At 42.3% G+C, this 24,158-nt stretch overlaps 1 protein-coding gene and 1 long non-coding RNA gene across 5 annotated transcripts in view; one reads left to right on the forward strand and one right to left on the reverse strand.

The window, feature by feature from the left end:
• LOC307045909 (uncharacterized protein) overlaps positions 1-24,158 on the reverse strand; it is a 600,354-nt gene that overhangs the window by 504,688 nt on the left and 71,508 nt on the right. The window lies entirely within an intron of this gene.
• Positions 14,580-20,110, forward strand: LOC307045617. 3 transcript variants are annotated; one of them, XR_013809960.1, is made up of 3 exons: positions 14,580-14,994; positions 15,385-15,445; positions 15,528-20,110. It is a non-coding gene; the product is annotated as an uncharacterized lncRNA (long non-coding RNA). The 3 variants fall into 3 exon arrangements; XR_013809961.1 differs by having other exon boundaries at positions 15,546-20,110; XR_013809959.1 differs by having other exon boundaries at positions 15,385-20,110.

Consider the following 24,158-nt stretch of genomic DNA (forward strand, 5'->3'; position numbering starts at 1 on the left):
GCCTACTGATTTAACACTACAACTATAGATGTCGAGATACTACCATGCTGAATATTAAATGAAGGTACAGTTTATTTGAATACATTATTATTTACAGACAAGAGTAGCATGTGACAACATCCGGAATGACCGGAAACCAAACGAGCCGAGAAGTATTTTTTAGAGTATTGATTACAGCGTTTAGAATGTGTTAAATGAAAAGTGATGAAAGAGAATATGAGGAGAAAAGGCATGTTAAGCATATATTGAATGTGAAAAGAACCAATCCTCTGTTTAAATGCAATAACGGACATTGGAGACGAGGCGAGCCGGCTGGCGGGGAGGAGCCAGCAGAGGATATATAACAGCACCGGAGGAGAGATCGGATCTTGTCTTCCCTAACGAGGAGCGGATCACAGCTGTTTGTCTGACTGAACAATATCATGCTTGTGACCAACCCGCGCCTTTTTTAATTAAAGTACCCAATTGAACTTTCACAGAGACTCCATTTAGTCTCCTTTTAAAGCTTCTCTCCTGGACGGGAGAATAACGAACACAGTTTACATAAGTCAAACACATATACTACAGTACAATACTGCGATTGACATATAGACTATAGTTCAAATTCAAATGTAGCCTCAGCCTAAAACAGTATTGTGCTGTTTGCCCAACCCAGTCTCACAAAAAAAACGTGTAATAACTACGTTGGTCCACAACGTAGGACGTAGTATTTATACAAAAACGCCTCTGAAATTGTAAGATCCCTACGTTTTTTTTCACCATTCATTCCAATGACTGGCGTCTATGTCACGTGATCTTCACATTTCTCCCTGCAGAAAAAAAGAATATGGCCGAACTTCGTTTTATTCTCGGTGTAAAATGCCTATTTTAAAGTTAGTTTGGCCATTCAAATGCGTTTTGATGTCATTTGATGTGAGAAATATGAGTTGTTATTTCAGATTATGTGTGCAGTGGATGTACATGATCTTTAGTTTGCTAGTTATTACGAAGATTACTTCAGGAAATCGTGTCCATACAACGTTTTCATTGTTACCAAGGTGGTTGCTAGGGACGCTGCTATCGATATTATTTCTGTTATGTTGTGTAACTGTTTAATGGTGTTATCTTTATTGCTACCCCCTTCCCCGTCAATGTATATTGTTGGTCCACAGCGCAAACATATTAGTTTAACAAAATCCGCATCTAAAATGGTGGCATAGATGCGTTATTTTCCCCTGTGCAATTCCAGTCTCACATGTCACAGCTCACATCACATCGTCATAAACAAATACCGGAAACAGACCGAAAACACTTTATTCCGAGTGTGCTTGCTTTTCTCTTTGGAGGTCATCACATAACGGCATTGAAATACACGGTACGGCTGCATTAAATGTTACATATCTGCTGTAATTCTCTATTTATAGAGCCTTGATGAGAAGACTTCTAGACAAACATGAGGAACTGCCGCCAACACTGAAAACGTGACGTGGATCTTAAATATATCAGCAATTAAACAACATCTTACATTTATTTTCACACAATACATCTCCTTGCAGTATAAACACTAATTCGGCTGACTTTTATATTTGATCCAATAGAGAACCGCAGTGACGCGTCGTAAAATCGGAAGTAAGTTAGCATTTTTAGCACTTCCGGTTCCTTCCTCAAAAAGCAATGCATTTTTTCCATAGGGTTTTGGAAAATAGCTCGAAATAAGGTCTGTGGTTGACACAAATTTAAGAGATAAATCACGTTTTGTTCTACGAAATTCAATACATCAGCAGTAACCCCACTGGTGATTTTTGAAGAGTTTACGTGTCTGAAAAACGATGGTTGTTACCGAGTGGCTGAATAGGGATACAGAAATTGTCGAGGCCGTTTTACGTCATTACGCCGAACACGTAAACACTCCCGCTAAGTTTGTTTTCCCCTGTGTTCTGCTTGAAAGCAAGTACCTGCCTATCTTTAGAATCTGTATATCTATATCTGACCATTAGAATCTGCATTTTTGAAATTGTCGTTTTTAACACATGTAGTTTTACAAATTATAGAATAATTAATTACCAGTGTTTTCCAATTTTACTCGGCAGTTCGTTTCGTTAGCTAACGTTAGCTAAAGCTAGCGCTACTAGTTAGCTACGCAATGGTTTGTTGCTTTGCTCCGGGTTGCAGCCACAGGTCTTCGCATGAAACATAATTGTTCTATCGTTTCCCGGCCGATGTTTTCCAAAGGAGAGTCTGGATTCGTGCCATGAGGTAAGCTGACATTACATTTTTGTCCATGTCACGGTGAAATGTAAATGATGGGTATTGACTGTATCGCCGTTTTAGAGATGGCGCTGCTGAAAAGACCGCAACATAAGTAAAGATAATGAATACATCCTATTAAAACCTGCGTGGCTTATATGATAAGTCTAATTAGTACAAGCAGCATAACGTTTCACCATGTAACTAAAGATTGTAGTCAGGGAAATCAGTTTGACATATTGAACTAATAACAAATCACCTCTGGCTGGCAGAGAACTCTCGGCTCCATAGCTTCTCTTGGACGTAAAATCACATGTACATTTTACATTTATATTCAATTTAATATTCCATCCCTCACATACTTTTGTATATACAATAACTTATATTTTGTTTTTCTTGTTATGCTGCTGCAACACAAACTTTTCCCAAATTGGGATCAATACAGTAATATCTTATCTTAATTAATTAAGAAATATAACTATTATAATTAGTGTAGCAGCTGACACCTATTTTCAATATGGATTAATCTACCATTTATATCTTTAGTTCAATTTTCATCTATAAAAATGTCAAAATAGTGAAAATGTTCCCGAGACTTATCAAAGTGCAAGGTTATATCTTTAGATGTTTTGTTTTAGCCTATGTACTGTATGTCTTAATGCTCTTATATGTGACGGTGTGACTTCCATGAAACTAATATTTTATATCTTCCCAACAGACGAGCTGACAGGAAACCTAACACTCTAACAACCACAACATTGCAAAGGCGAGTAAATGTAAATTAAAAGAAATTCACAATTTTTTTATTTCTTCTTCTTTCTTGCAGTGAGGTGAAGCTGACCTTGCACTTGGTGCCAGTAAGGATGTTCCTCACGCAGGCTGAATGTTTCTCCGTCCTTACTGACACAGAAGCCCTTGATTTGCAATGCTTCACTAATTGTCATTTCCCTGGCTCTGTAGGGACACTTTACCTCCAGCACAGCGGAAGACCCTACCAGACCATCTGGAGATGCCCCCAACAATCCTGATAGGGAGAGCCACAAATCTGACTCATGGACCTGCATCTGGGTTGCAGTGGTGAATGCCCTGACGCCCTCACATTCATTCATAGTCCCCCACTGTACAGACAAAACACCATCAAGGGCCTGTTGTTGCCCTAGCACCCTGGCAATAAAGGAAGCAGTCACACGCTTTGACCTCAGGACAGCTCCAAAGTTGCTGGCAGTCAACCTTCCTTTCCTGAACAAATGCCAGTTTGGGTTGGTTCGCTGACCAGTGGTAGCCACCTGAATTGCCCTCTGTTGCTCCTCAGACAATGCCATGCTTGCCACAATTTCCTCAGGTCCCTGATGCCCAACAGATTTGATAATTTCAGGAACAGTAAGTGTTTCCAAGCTGCAGTGTTCCTCTTCTGGCTCGGGGGAGAGAAGCCAAGAAATTCCTGAAAACCTGCCCCCGAGTCTGTCCCTCAGCCAGTCACGATCTTCGGAGGTGGGCTCTCTTGTGAGCGGGTTAAATTAGTTATTGGTTTCAACAGTCACATTAAAACAGTTACTAAATCAGCTTACTATCACCTAAAGAACATATCTAGGATTAAAAGACTAATGTCACAGCAGGATTTGGAAAAACGTGTCCATGCTTTTATCTTCAGTAGACTGGACTACTGCAATGGTGTCTTCACAGGTCTCACTAAAACATCTATTAGAAAGCTGCAGCTGATTCAGAACACCGCTGCTCGAGTCCTCACTAACACTAAGAAAGAGGATCACATCACTCCTGTTCTGAAGTCTTTAATCTGGTTCCTCACTAACACTAAGAAAGTGGATCACATCACTCCTGTTCTGAAGTCTTTACACTGGCTTCCTGTGTGTCAAAGAATAGATTTCAAAATACTGCTGCTGTTTATAAAGCACTGAATGGTTTAGGCCCAAAATACATTTCTGACCTCCTGCTAAATTATGAACCATCCAAGTCTCTCAGGTCTTCAGGGACTGGTCAGCTTTCTGTCCCCAGAGTCAGAACTAAACATGGAGAAGCAGCGTTCAGTTATTATGCTCCAAATATCTGGAACAAACTCCCAGAAACTTACAGGTCCGCTAAAACTCTTACTACTTTTAAATCCAGGCTGAGGACTTTTCTTTTTGTCGCTGCTTTTAATTGAACTATTCATATCTTAGACCGCACTGTAACTTTTATCCATGTATTTTTTCTTTTAATGTTTATTTTATTAGCTTTTCTTTTTAATGACTGATTTTAAATGCCATTTTCTTAATGTCTTTCATTTTTTGTAAAACACTTTGAATTGCCTTGTGTTGAAAAGTGCTATATAAATAAACTTGCCTTGCCTAATAAAGATTTCATGTGACACATACAATTGATTTGTTGATGGGAATTAATGTGAATAAATTAACTCTAGGTTAACGGTACTCTTGCTATCACTACTCACCGACACTATAAACCCTGTTACGTGTCCTGACGTGTAGTGTTTCTCTCCTCTATCTACACTCTTCTTGTCATCTTTGTAAAACGATATCAGACTGGTAATTGACACAGCCATGACTTCTAGTTAAATTCAGTGTGGCTAAAATGAAAAGCTTTGTTAAAATATGCAAGCACGCAAAAGTCAAATTCAGCTTTATTGTCAAAAATTCTACATGTGTTGTACATCCAGAAATATCGAAATATCGTTTCCCACAGTGTGAGATGTATACATAAAACAAAACAAAAAGGGCCTAGATAAACGTGGTACACATTAAACAAAACAAAAAGGGCCTAGATAACCGGGGTATACAGTTTAAAATGTTTATATATTTAAAGTGTTCAAAGTGCAGTTTCAGTGCAAGTCAGTTGAAACGATCTTAAGTTGGCGTGACGTTGAAGTCGTGCGACCCTGCTGCTGTACTGGCTTGTAGTTCGTTTATAGCATAACGTTAGCATTTTGCTTCTGGCGACTAGATTTATGATTAAAAAATTATAAAAGTAGGGTTGACATGTGGAGATTATCCGGCTGAACAAAACGTGATCCCTCTCTTAAATGTGTGTCAACCACAGACCTTATTTCGAGCTATTTTCCAAAATCCTATGGAGAATTTGCATTGGTTTTTGACAAAGGAACCGGAAGAAGTTTACTTCCGGGCTTTACGACGCGTCACTGCGGTTCTCTATTGGTAGATAGGCAGTATTTACACCATAAACGTGCACTTCTGATATAAAGGGACACCTAGTGGTTAAAGCATGTTATTGAATTTAATTATTTTTATTATTAGATATTAATAGGATCCCTATAAACAGTGGCGGCTGGTGGAAATTATTTTAGGTGGGGCTATTGTAATGGTGAATAAACCACACAGGGAACATTTTGAGAAATTACCCCTTAAATTAAATTGGTTACACTATTTCATCGTTGCTGTTGTATGATTGGTGTTTAGCTACGGTATTTAGCGTCTACAGCACCTCCGCTTTTAGGGTTGACGTAGACCGAAACGTCGCCCGGAGGTCCCCCGGTGTTGTTGCAGGAGCTGCTGCACTAGCTAACGCTCCACTAGCTAACGCTACATTAGCAAAACAAATGCTTATTTCTTTTGCAAATGGTGCGGCGGGCTACAAACACGTTGCCCTCCACTGGTTTCAACCAAGCACTAAATTAGATGTTTTCCAACCAAATACGGTTGAACTGACACTTCCCCATATTAATTTGTAAGTAGATTTGAAGATACATGAGTTTCTGACTGCCGCAAGCTGAAGCTTGGTTGCTAGGTTACTAGCTGGGTGTTCTCCAATAAGGGGCCGGGGGAAACAAAGTTAGTGATTACTGGTTCCATGTTGATTTAATTCAATACAAATTGTTGGGGGGAACTGAAAGGCTATTACCGTACTGGTTGTTATGGTTTAGGTGTGTTGCTTTCTCCCCCTCCTCCCTGTCTTCTCTCTCTCTCCTGTGCAGTGTGGTGATCGTTAGAAAGGCTCAGCTGGTTCACAATGAGGAGCACCTGTACTCATCTAATCAACTCCTCCATAAAACCCTGGTCATGTTCACACTCCAGTGCCAGATAATTCCGTCTCACTCGGTAGAGCTGAATGTCGTAGTAGCCTAGCTTAGTGTGATTTTCTCTTGCTGTTTTTGTTGAAGAGCAACCTTGTTTTTTCCTCTGTTTTTCCAGTGTCTGCTCGAGCCAGCCTGAGTCCTGCTGCCGCCACCAGCGTGAACTAGATCCACCTTCATTTTGTGGATTGTTTTTTAGTTGCTCCTTTTTTCCTTTATTAAACTTTGTTAAAAGACTGAATCCATCTGGTCGCTGCCATTGTAGGTCCTGAACTTTGGACCCAGCCCTAACAGAATTATCTGGCCAAAAAAACATGGACCCGGCAGAGACCGATTTTTTTAGGCAGGCCCTGTCCTCACAGGGGGCACTCGTGGGTCAGCACGAGTCCGTCCTGAGAAGCTTGAATGAAAAGCTTGACCAACTCACGACGGGTATGATTCAGCTGAGCGGCCGCATGGACGACGTGGCGACCCGGCTTACCCAAGATCCTGTTCCATTCCCTCCAGCTCCCTCTCCCGTTTCACCGTCTGCTCATCCAGCAACACTGAGTCCAGGTCTCCGGGAGCCACATATTCCCATCCCCGCTAGGTATTCAGGTAATCCAGGGACATGCAGCCAATTCCTTCATCAGTGCTCGTTAGTTTTCAGTCAGCAGCCAGTTACATATGCCTCTGATCAGTCTAGAGTAGCTTTTGTTATGAGCCTTCTTTCTGAGAGAGCCTCCGCTTGGTCGCTGGCAGTTTCTTCTAACAAGCCTTACCTGTGTTCTGATTATAATGCTTTCTCCGGAGAGCTGCGTAACGTTTTTGACCACCCTGTTAGGGGTAAGGAGACAGGCAGCCAGCTTCTCTCTCTTCGTCAGGGAAGAGACTCAGTTTCCCAATATGCCCTGGATTTCCGTATTTTAGCTGCAGAGTGTACTTGGGACCAAGCGGCTTTACAGAGTGTGTTTTTAAGAGGCTTGGCGGACGAAATCAAGGACGAATTAGCCGCTAGGGACGAGACTTCCGACTTAGAGGAGTTAATTAGTCTGGCTATTCGTCTAGATAACCGGTTGAGGGAGAGACGTAGGGAGAGGTCAGTCAGGCAGAGGGCCTTCTTCCCTTCCCCCCTTTCCTGTGTGTCACCAGCTGTTCCTCGCCCACCTCCGGAGCCCGCCAGTGTTCGTTTGCCGTTCTCGCCAGCATCTCAACCCACGCCTTACCAGGAGGAGCCCATGCAGATCGGTCGGATGAAGTTGACTGAAGCAGAGCGCCAACGCAGGTTCCGTCTGAGGTTGTGCAACTACTGCGGACATTACATCGCGGGGTGTCCCGAGATGCCAAAAGAGCGGGCTCATCAGCCATAAGGTGAACGCTGGTGAGCCATTCTTCCATTTCCTCATCCCCTGGTCGTCGTATTCAAATCCCAGGTATGCTACAGGACATATTCCCTCCAGATCCTCATTGATTCTGGTGCTGATGACAATTTCATTGACTCTGGCATCATCTCTAAGTTGTCCATTCCCACTATTGAACTGCCTAATTCCAAAGAAGTGTTAGCATTAGATGGCAGACTATTAGCTGAGGTCACGCACCGCACAGCTCCCATTACGCTGACCATGTCCGGTAATCATCAAGAGACTGTAGAACTTTTTGTTATCTCCTCTCCGCCGTCCCCTGTTGTCCTCGGTTTACCCTGGCTAAAGGTTCATAATCCCCAGATAGATTGGGCAACTGTTTCCATTACTGGTTGGAGTAATCACTGCCACTCACATTGCCTAGGATCAGCTAAAACTCAATTTTCTTCCCCTAGTCCAGCTGAGGAGGTTGATATCTCATCTGTTCCTAGCGAGTACCATGACCTTAAACTTGTGTTTAGCAAGGATCGTGCCCTCTCTCTGCCACCACATAGGCCCTATGACTGCGCTATTGAGTTGCTCCCTGGTGCCCCCTTACCCACAAAAAGACTGTACAACCTCTCCAGGCCAGAGAAAGAGGCCATGGAGAAGTATATTGGGGAATCCTTGTCCACTGGCATAATTCGTCCTTCTTCCTCACCTGTGGGAGCGGGATTTTCTTTGTGGACAAAAAAGACAAGTCCCTGCGCCCTTGTATTGACTTTAAAGGTCTAAATGACATTACCGTCAAAAACAAGTATCCTCTCCCGCTCATTGACTCTGCTTTCGGCCCATTGCATGACGCTGTTGTCTTTACTAAACTTGACCTTAGAAATGCATACTACTTAGTTCGCATCAGAGAGGGTGACGAGTGGAAAACAGCATTTAATACTCACCTGGGCCATTTTGAGTATTTAGTCATGCCTTTTGGGTTAACAAACGCTCCAGCTGTCTTCCAGGCCCTTATAAATGATGTTTTGAGGGACATGCTAAACCACTTTGTCTTTGTTTATCTAGATGATATCCTGATTTTTTCAAAGTCTTTAGATGATCATGTTTCTCATGTCAAATGTGTGCTCCAGAGACTCCTCAAGAACAGACTGTTTGTTAAAGCTGAGAAATGTGAATTTCATGTGTCATCTGTTCAATTCCTGGGTTTCATCGTTGAAAAGGGGCAGTTAAAACCTGACCCAGCTAAACGTGAAAGCAGTTCGGGACTGGCCAGTTCCTTCAACCAGGAAACAACTGCAGAGGTTCCTCGGATTTGCAAATTTCTCTAGACGTTTCATTAACAACTACAGTCATATTGCTGCTCCTCTAACCCAGTTAACCTCTATCAAACTGCCTTTTGCCTGGTCCCCTGCGGCCGAGTCCTCTTTTAGTAAACTAAAAGATTTGTTTTCCAGCGCTCCTGTCCTCATTCACCCAGATCCAGAACTCCAATTTGTGGTGGAGGTTGATGCCTCAGATCTAGGTGTCGGGGCAATCCTCTCCCAGCGCTCGTCCCAGGATCATAGACTCCACCCCTGTGCCTACTTCTCTCGACGCCTCACACCTGCAGAGAGGAACTATGCTGTGGGGAATCGGGAACTTCTAGCCGTTGTGCTAGCCCTGCAGGAGTGGCGACACTGGTTGGAGGGTTCTGTATGTCCGTTTATCATTTGGACCGATCACAAGAACCTGTCCTATTTACGTTCTGCTCACAGGTTGAACTCCCGTCAGGCTTGGTGGAAACTGTTCCTTGGAAGGTTCAATTTCACTCTGACTTACCGCCCTGGATTAAAGAACACCAAGCCAGATGCTCTCTCCCGTCAGTTTTCACCCCCTGTGGAAGGGAGCTCCGTTGAGACCATCATCCCTACCTCCTGTGTGGTTGGAGCGGCCAGAACTGTGGGAGATCGAGCAGACCGTTCAGGAGGCCCTCCAGGAACATCCTGCTCCAGCAGCCTGTCCTCCCGATCGGCTGTTCGTATCTTCCTCCGTGAGATCTCCAGTGCTCCAGTGGGGGCACTCTTCTAAAGTTGCCTGTCACCCAGGTTTTCACAGAACTTTGACACTAATCCAGCAGAAGTTTTGGTGGCCGACCATGTCTGCTGACACCAGGGCTTTTGTCTCTGCCTGCTCTGTCTGTGCCCGCAGTAAATCCTCTCACCGTGCTCCAGCTGGCCTCCTACGCCCTTTACCCATACCTAACCGCCCTTGGTCGCACATTGCTGTGGATTTCGTTACAGGACTTCCTCCGTCAGAAGGTAATACAACCATCCTCCCCATTGTGGATCGTTTCTCCAAGTCTGTCCATTATGTCCCCCTGCCCAAGCTGCCCTCTGCTCTGGAGACGGCAGACCTCCTAGTGTCCCATGTTTTTAGGCTTCACGGCATTCCCCAGGACATTGTCTCAGATCGGGGTCCCCAGTTTGCTTCCCGGGTTTGGAAGGCATTCTGTCAGGCACTGGGGGCCACTGCAAGTCTCTCCTCGGGTTACCATCCACAGACTAACGGTCAGGCAGACCGGGCAAACCAGAACCTGGAGGCAGCCTTACGTTGTGTCGCTGCCCGTCTCCCCGCCTCCTGGTCTTCGCACTTGGCATGGGTGGAATACGCCCATAACTCCCTGGTCAGTTCCGCCACAGGTATGTCCCCTTTTATGGTCTCTAACGGCTTCCATCCCCCATTGTTCCCCAGCCAGGAGAAGGAAGTGACTGTTCCCTCAGTCCAGGCCCATCTCCGTCGTGCCCGCCGAGTCTGGCGGGAAGCCCGAGCAGCCCTCACCCGAACTGCTGCCCGTAACCAGAAGCTGGCAAATCTCCACCGAACCCACGCTCCAGACTACAAGGTCGGCCAAAGGGTCTGGTTATCTGCTCGTGACCTGCCACTCCAGACTGAGTCGCGCAAGTTGTCCCCAAGATATATTGGTCCATACGCAATCGAACATGTCATAAATCCCAGTGTCGTCCGCCTTAGCCTTCCTCCTGCTCTCAAGATACATCCCTCATTCCACGTGTCTCTGCTCAAGCCCTATGTCTCTAGTCCACTCTCTCCTCCGGCTGACCCCCCCCCCACCCCCCCGGATCATTGATAATCACCCTGCATTTACAGTATGCCGGCTGCTGGACATTCGCCGGCGTGGTCGGGGTTTCCAATACCTTGTGGACTGGGAGGGATATGGTCCTGAAGAACGGTCCTGGATCTCAAAGGCCCTTATCCTTGATCACACCCTCCTGGAAGATTTCTATAGGGAATTCCCTGACAAGCCAGGAAGGCCGCCAGGAGGTGTCCGTTAGGGGGGGAGTACTGTTATGGTTTAGGTGTGTTGCTTTCTCCCCCTCCTCCCTGTCTTCTCTCTCTCTCCTGTGCAGTGTGGTGATCGTTAGAAGGCTCAGCTGGTTCACAATGAGGAGCACCTGTACTCATCTAATCAACTCCTCCATAAAACCCTGGTCATGTTCACACTCCAGTGCCAGATAATTCCGTCTCACTCGGTAGAGCTGAATGTCGTAGTAGCCTAGCTTAGTGTGATTTTCTCTTGCTGTTTTTGTTGAAGAGTAACCTTGTTTTTTCCTCTGTTTTTCCAGTGTCTGCTCGAGCCAGCCTGAGTCCTGCTGCCGCCACCAGCGTGAACTAGATCCACCTTCATTTTGTGGATTGTTTTTTAGTTGCTCCTTTTTCCTTTATTAAACTTTGTTAAAAGACTGAATCCATCTGGTCGCTGCAATTGTAGGTCCTGAACTTTGGACCCAGCCCTAACACTGGTTACTTTGCAGCCCGGACATTTCCCCCAAAACACATTTAGACGCTATCGCAACACAGAAGTACCTTTCAAATCCGATTATTTTTAAGACCTTCTAAATCATATTTAAGACCTTTCTTATTTTTTTGGTCATATTTAAGACCTTTTTAAGGCCTTACATTCAGATTATCAAATGTAAGACTTTTTAAGACCCCGCGGGAACCCTGAGGAGACTAAATATGAACATTATATGCAGACACAGACGTGGTTCAGAAACACAGAAATATTAGAAAACAGACCATTAAGGCAAAACATCTAGTTTGATGGATGCTGTCAAAACTCAACTACAATAATGTGTGTGTGTGTGTGTGTGTGTGTGTGTGTGTGTGTGTGTGTGTGTGTGTGTGTGTGTGTGTGTGTGTGTGTGTGTGTGTGTGTGTGTGTGTGTGTGTGTGTGTGTGTGTGTGTGTGTGTGTGTGTGTGTGTGTGTGTGTGTGTGTGTGTGTGTTTATTTAGCACGGGCATAGTATCTGTCCCCGGCTGTTTGAAGAGCAAGCATGGGAAACAAAAGACAGTGTTTACCTCTTTGCATCCAGCTAGTCAGACACAGTTACAATCACACTCCCTGTAATTGACATAATTAATAGATAGTTTAGCTTCTCACCATCATTTGCTGTGGCCCACTGATGTTAACGATCGTAACTGAGAGGCTGCCTGTCAAACGTAAACATTCAGCCAAGTGACTCGCAAACTCTCGCAAGAGTTTTACACAAGACGGATCCTTTCTAGCCATAACCCTGCACTGGGCGCTGACATTGGCGCCCGGTGATCATCAGATCTGACGACGCTGATTGGCTGAAATTATGTTTCGGAGCCATCGTTTACAGATAGCAACAGTCAGCTGCTAGTGGCTGCTGCTGCACTGGTTGAGGGCTCCTCTCTTAGCGCCCAGACGAGAGAGGGTAATCAGACCCTCCAGAAAAACGCGGGCAAAAATCCTTGATTATGCGGGCTAAATTCCTTGATTATGTGATTAAACATGCGGGGTTTTATGTGATTTTATGCGGTGAAACTGCGGGAAGTTGCGAAATATGGGGAAAGTTGCGAAATATGCTAAATATGCGTGAAAAAATTATCGATTTTTTTTTAAATATTGGTCTGTCTTATTTATTCTCTCTCACACACAACCTGCCACTAACGTTAAACCCCTTTACTATTCAATTAAACACATTCAATCTTTATTTATTGTAAAAGCAATTGGGCTATTTTAATCTCACACACACACATACGCACCCCCCCCCCACACACACACACACACATCTCCGCCTCATTCTGTTTTCATTTACTCGTTCGTTATCTGCAGCTTCAATCTTGTAGGCTACTCACCTCGTTTCTTGTAGCCCTCGAAAGGGTTTTGGAGGTTGATGCCTCGTGAACATGAGTTGTTTGGCTTTCTTTTCCGCAGCAGCAGAAAGCATTTTCGAATGCTTGAATGAATCAAAGTGGGTCGTCACCGTCGATTTTCTCTTATGCTCCAACACACAGTTGCACGGGGTGCAGAATAGTTTCCCCCCACTTTTTGCCCGGTCTGAGATGGATTAGATATTTTCATCTTGGTGTTTTCTCTATCGTGTGAGCTCCACACGTTCACGCTATTCAGTGTTGTTTACATTCTGTGATGCGCGAGCTGATGACGTCAAGTCAAGACGAGTTAACTTTTTTTTTTCTCAACTTTGTGTGGAAAAATGCGGGGATTATGCGGCCTTTTGATAAATATGCGGCCTTTTAGAAATCTGCGCCATTTTGCTGATTATGTGGTAAATTCTGCGATCGCAGAATCGCGTTTTTCTGGAGGGTCTAGGTAATGATACACGGGCAAGGCCAGGCAGGAAACATGTGACTTATCAGTAACTTTAGACATCGTAACTCCATTTCAAACGAGATTTTATTGTAGATTATACATTTTACTGATACCAATTATATAATATTTACGTTGTTCATTCGAAATTAAAATTAAAACAAATATATATATTTGTTTTAATTTAAAAAAAATTAATTTAAATTTTTAATGTGAGAAGAGGTGGGGCGGCGTCCCTAGCGCCCCTATGGGCCGGCCGCCACTGCCTATAAAGTATATTCATTACGCGTTATTCTCTACTAATAGTTCATTAAAGACTGTATATAATGACTATTTTGCACATCCCTTTCAAGATTTCAAGATTTCCTAAGGTTTATTGACATATATACACAAACGGTGTAGTTATGCAATGAATGAAAAACTTTGTGTATACCTCCAGCAATGTTAACTATGTTGAAGCACTTATTTTAACTGATATTATATATATGTATTATACTCTTATATAAGATGTATGTAGATAGTATAAGAAATGTGCAGAATATGACAGTTTAATGGTGGAGGTATACACAAATATTGATAGATGTCTTGTGATGCACTGTTGAGGAACCTGCAACCCAAGTTTTTCATCTCCGGCCTTGTCAGGTATTGAACAATCAATAAATAAAGAACACAGAATTATTAAATATAAAACACAGAATTTGTGTGATTATACTAAATGATTTACAAATAAAAACCACTGCATATTTACAACTGTTACACATGCTGATGTAACGCAAATGTTTCCAACTTGGGATCAATAAAGTATATCTTATCTTAAGATGATCGATGGCTACTGTCATATTTGCAAAATGTGCCTCTGAACCTTGACAAGTGCATGTTACAGGCTTATCAATTAACAACAGGAGGGGTCACAAACATAAGACCAGCTGTTAAATAAAGCTCTTCTGACCTTAGCTGTCATGTGGGTATATATTAATGCTGCCCATTATGGGCAGAAGCTATTTTCACCCATTTATTAATTATATGTTTTAAATTTGAGTGTTTCCTATCCCCTAAACCTCCAGGGATGTACACAGTTTAATACTGGCAACTTCTTATTATGGGAAATACAAAAACGTCTTTTAAAACTACAACTCCCACTAGAGACGTGCCATAGATAGAGAACATGTTACGAAACACAATAGCCAGCATGTGTAGTTCTGGGGACGGGGTGGGGGAGGGGGGGAAGGGGTGGACCCGTTCAAATCCAGTTTTGGACAGTCTGCCGTGGTTCCATCCCATTTCAATTGCTGTTTCACACTCGGCGTAACCCTCGGAGCACAATCTCCAATCGCAGAGCTTGCGGACTATCACGGGGTTTGTCAAGCGAAGCGGAGAGAATACTTACTTCCGGGTGTAATATTCTGTAAAGCAAAAGAGCTGCTCCGACCCTCGGTCCTGACGGACTCCAACTTGTGTTTATTAATCAAACAAATAAATAAACACAAGGATAATTATGTGTTATTGTTCAGTAAATGGAGAATTGCAAAGGTGAAAATAACGTATCTATTGTGGTGATTAACATTATTCACCCACGGATCTATGGGTTAGGGCAGCGCCGTATAGACTGAGAGTTACGTCATCTCCGTTCACTCCAATGGACCACTTTTTTACAGCAATGGCGGATCGTGGAGCCTCTCAATCGTTCCCCGGAAGTTAGCGCCAAGGCTAGCAGAGCTGTAGAGTTGCAGCATAATAGACCGTTCGTGACGGACTTTTAAAGGTAAGAAGAAGTTTAAAGATTTATATTGCGGATATTATCAGTACATCTGATTCAAATTAAAATGTGTATTAAAGGATGTGAGTGGATTATCCCTAAATTAGTAGATTTAGGGAACGTTTACAGATAACAGATAAAGCTAGGATTCCGGATCAAGTTAGCAACACACGTTGAACAGCCTTTTAATTGTAAATTCCATTCTCTTAATGTCATTTCGTCCAACGTTGTTGAATTAGAGAAGAGGGTCTTCTAAAAGGGATTGTATGCGGGGGTGGAGGGAGTTAAATATTAGATAAATATAACTTTGGTGCGTGTAAGAGTGAGTGTTTTTAGCAGAGCCATATTGTGTCCTTGTGATTATGTTGATTATTACCTGTCTGTATAATGTTGCAGCTCAGCTGATTTTGGATTGATGGCAAAGGGAGAGGGACTTAAGTGAGAGTGAAAACACAAGGTAAGTTTAATACTACTGTTTTATATAACTAAGCATACTAAACATGTATTCTATCACTGTATTATATAAGTAATCTTGTTAGTAACCTACTGTATGGCAGGTGGAGGGGCAGTGATGTTACAGGTGGAGGAGCAAAACTGCAAGACTGCAAACTCACAAGACAGAAATCAAAGTTTGTTCTCCAGAGAAGAGGTTGATTTCACTTCATTTATTTCATATTTTCTAAAGATGTGGAAATGGCAACAACAAAAAAACTTGAGAGCTGCAACCAAGACAACTGTAACAACATGAGTAGAGAGCCACCAAGGTTTTTCAAGTCCATCTCTTACTCCATTTTGCCAACCCAAATGTCCAGGTACATGACGGGACACCTTGCTTGTTTTTGTTGTTTGCGCTCCTCTGGCTGGGTGCTGGCAGGTGGAGGGCAGTGATGTTGGCAGGTGGAGGGGCAGTGATGTTAGCTGTTACACACCAGGCTCAAACTTAAAGTCCATGTAATGTCCAAAATAAATGTTATTCTGTGTTAATAAATCGCTTCATCACTTTCCACTGTTTCATTTGACATATCAACATCAATGATTCTTTCCATAAATACCCCCCAAATAACATGAAATGTGTGCCACTTTCCCGTGTTATTCCGCTCCGGTAGCGAAAAGCTTGCCAGCCATTAACCCGGCTGTGTGACGTCACACGTGGCAAACACCAGCCTCGTCTGGCTTGTTTGTTTTGTATCCTTCCGCTATTTTCGCTCAACATATGTGTAACCGGACCTCGCTAAACTTTTTTTATCTAACAATTCATGATGGGGAAGCGATGTGTAGTTGTGAGCTGTGAATGTTTCCTGATTGCTATAAACATTGATCATGGGTGCTGGAAGATTGTGCACAAAACTCGGGTCAGAATTAAGTTACTACAGGTGTTATGCCAGCTTGAGCTAAATGTCACCAGAGTACAGTGAACTTGCCTCGTGACTGAAATATATAAAAGTTGAAGTGAAATAAGTAAGGCCAAAAATGAATTACGTCTGAATATCTTTATTATTTTTACCACTTTTAATTATTTGTGGGCTCGCACATATACCAAAAAGACTAATGTACACTGCAATAAAGATAAAAATGTTACAAGTGAAAAATTAACAAAAGAACCCTTTTTTATTTATCAAACAGTAAATTAATACAATCTTACAAATTTGTGATTTGGAAAATGTTGTTATATTTACATGTTTCTTTGGAAAAATAATATTGTAAATGATGTACTTTGTAAATTATTTACATCATGCGAAACCATTTTAACCAGTTCAGCTGCATGACTTATGTCAAATTACAGATTTGGCCATTGAAATCCCTGATAGCGGCCTCCCGGCTCAGGGTAAGTCTTCCGTATCTCGGTTACTGCACATGCAGGCAGCGGGACTCTGATTTTTGGGCCGAGTAGCCTACACCCCAGCACCAACGTACAAACTGTCGATAAGCTGTATATCGATGCTTCCTAATGAAAAAAAAGTATACAGATTATAAATATATTTGGAGAAAAATAAAATGTTATGTAGTACTATTATGTAGCAATGGTTACAAATTGGCTTACATGATATTTGTATTTTACTTGTACAAAATAAATATGAGGTTATACATGACTGCTTGACAGAATCATAGACCTCTTATATATTTCCTCACCTGTGTAGTTGTTTCTTTTCCCAAGCATACATTGAACTTGCATACACAGAAAAAATAAAAGCCAAGCTGTTTTTGACTGCTTGAAAGAGTTTAATGGTATCTTTAAAAGTGTACCATATCTGTAGCGACTAAAAGTATTGACTGAAAGCAAAGCTGCAATAGGCAGTTGGGTCAATCAATATTTACTTACTGGTGTAGTGGGCCATCAACTGCTATGTGTTGTTGTTTGTATTGAAGATACGCTATTTTCAGTGTCCAAACACTGAGACAGCCTTCTCTAAAGCCTGGGTGGCTAATAATGCACCTTGGTTTCTCGTCGGTGTCTTCTATCTGGCAGAGTCCTGCACGGGTCTGATTTTCAAGACCCGCTCCCGCCCCGCACCCGTGACGTGCAGTACCGAACCCACCCCGCTATCCGCACATATTGCCAATTAGTTCCGCAACCCGACCCGACCCGCCGGCACATGATCCGCAACCCGACCCGAACCCGCATATAAGCAGTGACAACGTGCAATTATTAACACACGCAGTTGCATATTTGGCTCAAAAAGCCTGGGATGTTGTTTATTTTCTCCATCTAGGATGACACCAAAAGCCTCCCAGACGTTGGATTTCGCTCTTGAGGAAGAGTTATTGAAAATGCTGTATTCTCCGCTAGAGAGCTTCAGCTCAGCCATTCAGAATGTGGTGCGCTCAGCAGCAGATAGATGCACTGCAGAGGTTATGATTATGCTCGGTACCGCGGAGGAGAGGTCTGAGGATTTAAACATTAAACTAAATTATTATTGTTTAAATATATTTATTATGCAACACCCGCAACCGGACCCGCATCATCTTTGTTTTACCCAGAAGCGAACCCGGAAAAAAGCGTTTGAAAAAATACCACCTGCAAATCACCTTTTTTGCGGGTCACCCGTCGGGTACCCGCGGATACCTGACCCGATGCAGGACTCTGCTATCTGGTCAGTAGGTTGCAAACTGTCTATTTGTTCCATCACCTGCCAGATCTCTCTGCAGCATACACATTCATCTGCAGTGGGCATGCTTTCACAGCATTGACATGTACACCTGAATATTGTACATAACATTACAAAACAAAACAATATCTGCCGGACGTGTGAGGAACAGATGACAAATTAAGATCGACATTTAGTGCAGGTCAAATTAAATAAAACAGAATTTACCATTCAGTATTGCCGACTCGAGTCTCGCCGGCTGCGGAATCCGCTTCTCTTTCACAAGTTTCTGCCTCGTTGTTCGATTGCTGGGCAGGAGGCTCGTACTTATAAGGCAAGATGCCTTGAAGTGAAAGGCTAGCTGGTTCACTCTCTACTTCTGTAACTGAATCCAGATAACCCACCGAATCTGAGCTTGAATGGTCGCTGTCGCTGTCGCTGTCTGAAGTTATCGCGTTGCTTGCCATTTGGACTGATTTGATCAAATGGCAATGTTTGCCACGTGTGACGTCACCGCTCGTTCGGGAGTGATCGGGGGCGTACTCGGCAAACTTCGGAACCAACATCGGTTTTTAACGTATATGTCATTTAATTATGACGAAACTTTAAACATTTGTATTTATTTTCATTCTGGTGATATCTAAACTACATGTTAAAAAACACCTGTGTTAGATGCATTACATGGCCTTTAACACATTGCATCCTTCTTTGCAGTGTCCTTAATCCTGGAAGGGGAATCTGCAATTCCTGCAGAGTTTTGTAACCCGTTGATCCGCACGCAAAGCACATTTTTAAAGCCTTCTTAATTGTCTCATTGCTCCATTTCATCCCCTTTGTGGTGAGTCTGCCTAATGCCTTAGGTTGGTCTTTTTAAAACGTTTTCTTATATTTGTTGTCCCTAATTTTCATTGTTTTCTTGAGAGCTGCATTTTCCTTCCTGATTTTTCTTAGTGCAGACTTTGCTTTTTTGGTGATTCCTTCTTGGCTCTTTACTTTTCTCTTTAATTTTTTTAATAGATCTGTTTGACTGGCTGCTGGTTCCCTCGTATGCTGACTGGCTGCTGGTTCCCTTGTATGCTGACTGGCTGCTGGTTCCCTCTTATGCTGACTTGCTGCTGGCTGAGTGGGTGGTGTCCACCCTCCCTGTCTCTCCTCACTAGCCATGTCCTCTCTTTCTTCACCCTCACTTTCCTTTCTCTCAGTCTCCTCATCCCTTCCTCCCTCAATCTTTGAGACTAATGTAAGTAGAAGACATGGCACTGTAGATTTTCGAACATTTCAAATATTATACCACTTAAAAATAAGAAATATGACTTTTGTTACTAAGAGTTCATACTTATTTTACCTGTGTCACCTTTCACACTATAGCTGTGATCATGAGCTATGGGCTTTGTAGATACAGGTCCCGGGGTGAATCGTGGTGCAGGGGCCCTTCTCTTTTTGACCACAGGGCGATGCACGAAGATGGTGGGTATAGCCTCTGCTCTCAGCCTAGTCTTGCCCTTTTTTGTCTTAACAAACTGGTCTGCATCAAAATGTGCCTGCGGAGTGACTTGAGGTTACTTCACACATAGAACAACTCAGTTTTGTCTGCCCACATACATATTCCATATTGGTTGAATACACAGTATTAGGAAACACTTTATACTTACTGGACATGTTATACTCATTACATACTGTATATAAAATATGACCAAGAATGTGAGACAACTTTATAGAAATTCATATCACATCTGTTACTGATGCCATTTGTCATACTTTGTTAAACTCACAAATAATAAAGTTCCATAACTTCAGTTGGGAACAAAGGCCACACCTTATCTTCCCAAGGCAATTTCCCATCCAATAGGTGTGCTATATAGGTGTGTATAACCCTTTCTCCTGTCTGTTACTCCCTCTTTCAGCTCAAGAACCAGAGGGGGATTCAATGGAGCCTGAATACCTGCATTGAGACCCTCACCCTGCACCCTGAGTCTCAGCTCTGTGTTTTTCAAGCCTTTCCCTGTTTTTTTGTATTAAACAAAACATTAAGCTTTCCCAATGGTGTGGTTTTCGTTTTGTGAAAAAGTGCAAAGTGAAATTGCTCCTGCTGACTTGAGCCAGCCATTTTTTCCTCCGCTCTGTGTCAGTGGGGAAGCCGTACATTCGTACTCCTTTCTCGGAGCGATTTGAGCATCCCCAGGCAGCACAGCAAACCATGGTGGCGACTAGGAGGCAGCACAGCAAACCAGGACAACACGGAGGAAAAGGCACAGACAAACTGCATGATATGCTATTCAATGTTTATTGAATTCCATGTATTTGCAATGGATGTTCCTAAAACAACACATTTAACATCATCATCATGCTGCTGCTGCTGCTGCTGCTGCTGCTGCTGCTGCTGCTGCTGCTAGTCCTTTGATAGTCACCTGTCGGTCTCCTGTCCTTTCTGAAAGCCATAAAGATGACATTAGTCATTTAGATAACTTGTGTCCTCAATTACCATGGGATTACTGAAACTACCATGAATTTAAGAAAATGGTAGAAATTAATCTAATCTGAATTTTGAAGCATTCCTTTAGATCCCCTCCCTCTAAATATATCAATAAACATTAGAAAGTGATGCTCCTGACTACCATACAAGTTTAAGAAGATAATACTGGTTTTAAAGAATTCAAAGCTATAAACAGCAACAGGCTCTTTAACCAAGGCACTGTTAGCCTAACATGTAAACTAGTTGTTCACACTAATCCTAATATTATCACTTAATATTAGCAAACTCTATTTTATTTTTTAAAACATATTGATGTAAATACATACACATATCGATTTGTTTTATAAATATTGCAAATCAAAACCTTTATTCACTAATAATTACCAAAAATCGTAGTTCTATCTCCTGTTATCAATGCATTCACATTGCCTGCCATGAACTTCCGGGGAACGATCCTCGTCTGCATGAACCACGTGACGATAACCGTTTTTGGACTTCCGCTGTCGTAACTCTTCTATCTATACGGCGCTGGGTTAGGGTATTGTTCTGCACGGACATTTTAGTGAGCCGGACTTCGTGTCTCTGCCGGTCTTCGCTTGTGTTTTGAGATGCTAAATAAAAGTCTAGCTTGTACCTTTGATACCCCGCCTCCGACTCCCATCTCTCGGCACCACACTATGCCACAATTTTAGATGCAGATTTTGTTAAACTAATAAGTTTGCGCTGTGGACCAACACTATGCATTGACGGTGAAGGGGGTAGCAATAAAGATAACACCATTTTACACAACATAACAGAAATAATATCGATAGCAGCGTCCCTAGCAACCACCTTGGTAACAATGAAAACGTTGTATAGACACAATTTCCTGAAGTAATCTTCATAATAACTAGCAAACTAAAGATCATGTACATAATCTGAAATAACAACTCATATTTCTCGCATCAAATGACATCAAAACGCATTTTAATGGCCAAACTAACTTTAAAATAGGCATTTTACACCGAGAATAAAACGAAGTTCGGCCATGTTTTTTTTTTCTGCAGGGAGAAATGTGAAGATCACGTGACATAGTCGCCAGACATTGGAATGAATGGTGAAAAAAACGAAGGGATCTTACAATTTCAGAGGCGTTTTTGTAGAAATACTACGTCCTACGTTGTGGACCAACGTAGTTATTACACTTTTTTTGTGAGACTGGGTTGGTTTGCCCTACAGTTATCAGTAGTGCTAATATGCTGCTAAGCCACAGCTTGTTGTGGTTCCAATGCATTCCTACATTTTTTTAAAGTTCTGGCAGAACAGGTTTGCCAGGGACATTTCTGACTATGCCCTGGCTGCTATAGTACTGCTAAAACAAAAATTCAATAACAAAAAAAATCATTTGTCAGACAAATATAAAATGATACGTGAGGTAAGCCAATGTATGCTGATTCAGCTTGGGACGATCCACACAAAAAACTGATAAAGTAAAAGTAAGTAAAATATATTATTAATATATCAAACTAAAGCAGGCTGGTCATGTCCCCTCTGACAAAGTGTTAAAGCTTTTCATATTTTCTTTAAATTTGATTGGTGTGTAGCTCTTTGTTTGACAGATGATTTTTGTTCCCAAAGTAAATATTGCAAGTGTTAACAACCCACTTATGTTATGAAGATTATTACAGTTAAATGGCATGTGGAGATTATACAGCTGATCAAAACGTGTTAAGTGTCATGAATGTTTGTCCGCCACAGAGCTTTTCTCTATGCAATATGCCGAAGATGGGGGAAAAAAACATACATTTAATATAGGGAACCATTGCGATACTAACTTCCAGGCCAGCCTACACAAAGTCATCCTCACTGCACCACTCTATAGAGAGAGATGTTGGTAAATCAGCATATGTTTTTTGGGGGGGATCAACTTCACAGTTTGAACACTTGAATGGCTCATGTTCAAATCATGATGTAACACATGCACCAAAAGTGAATGCTGAGCACAGAATTATTTATACGAATCAGTTTTGATCAAACCTCTCTAATATAAATGTAGAAATGTCAGTGTGTGGACCAGCTCATCAGAAGTCTAGGTCGCTCAGGAGAAAATGGATACTGTGCAACAAAGGTGAAAAGACACAAAGCAGACGTTGTTTGGAAAAGGTAAAGAAAGCTATAATATGTATTCCTTCTTTCTTTCAGATAAACATTTGATATACATATATATTCAGTTACATTGAATTTAAGAGTATCCTGGTTTTGTATTTTGATATCATTTAGTGTTATTACTTCTGTTTTAATTATCCCTATTTAATATAAACTAATGGGTTTATTTACATTTAGTAGCTAAGCTATATTCTAATTGTCGGAACCAGGACTCTGTATTTGAAATGTTATTTCAGATTCTTAAATAAAATGAAATAAAACTTATCACATTACTTCTATACGCATATAGTTATTACATATTCAACATAGTATCAAAACAATCAATAATCAATCAGTTCTTGGCCCTCAACTTGTGAAGAGGAAAAGATGCACAAGTTCTTGTCCTACCAGGGTAGTGTAATAGTTCTCTCCCTTTAGATAGGTCGATGGGTAGCTCGCCAGACTGAAATTCGCCACAGTACACAAGCAGAGATGAGGGCAGCGTTCCAGTCAAAGAATCCAGAGAATCTCCTTCACATCAAATAAAAAAAGACCTGACCTGACAACAAGGCCAAGAGTCAAATGAATGCTTATACAATGGTTTAAATGCAAATTGAAACAGCACTTCTCTGTATCTTAATCAAATCAACAAAATACACTGAACATGTTCCTAAAATCCAATTAAACAAACAATTCAAAATACAACAATTATCAGTCAGCTTATTTAACATATCTGTCACACATGTTATTATTTTAACAAAGTGTACTAAACTCATTTTCGGCCAACCTATAACCAGCCACAGTTAGCTCCACTTTGCTCATATTCCACAACAAATAGCAGACTTATGGCGCATTTCCACAACACGGCCTCGCTCGGCCTGGCTCGGTATGGCTAGGCCTCGTTAGGACTGGCTCACTTTTGGCGCATTTACACTGCAGGCCTCGCTCGGTTTGGTTAGGCCTTATTAGGCCCGGCTCACTTTAATGCTGCGCTCACATTAAAGTTTAGGAACCGTGACGTCATCTTCAATGCAAACCCCAGAAAAACCACATCAGCCGTTAGCTTTTGGCCCTCAGAGCTCACAGCTCCTCATATCCAGAGGCGCGGGAAGGTATTTTGAGTGGGGGTGCTGAGGTGCTGGACTCCAGTGAACACTATTACGGGCACTTTAAAGCACGCACAAAAGCACTCTCCACACGCAAACACACAGTACACCCGCGACTGTTACAATGACGGCTCGATAATCAGCTGACGGCATATAGGCAGCGGTAAAGTGCTATTTTTTTATGAGTGGGGAGCGGACCTCACCTCCTCTAGGGGGATCCGGGGGGATGCTCCCCCGAGGAGATTTTTTTTAAATATTGAAGTTAAAAGCATCAATATGGTGCACTTTGAGGGCAACATTAAGAGATCTATGGATACATCTCTCAACACGCAGATGAAACACAACTGTAATCAGGTGTTCTTTTTGAGCCTCCCAGTTTGA

The sequence above is a fragment of the Notothenia rossii genome (genome assembly GCF_949606895.1).
Source record: "Notothenia rossii genome assembly, chromosome: 7".
In the NCBI taxonomy this organism is placed as follows: Eukaryota; Metazoa; Chordata; class Actinopteri; order Perciformes; family Nototheniidae; genus Notothenia; species Notothenia rossii.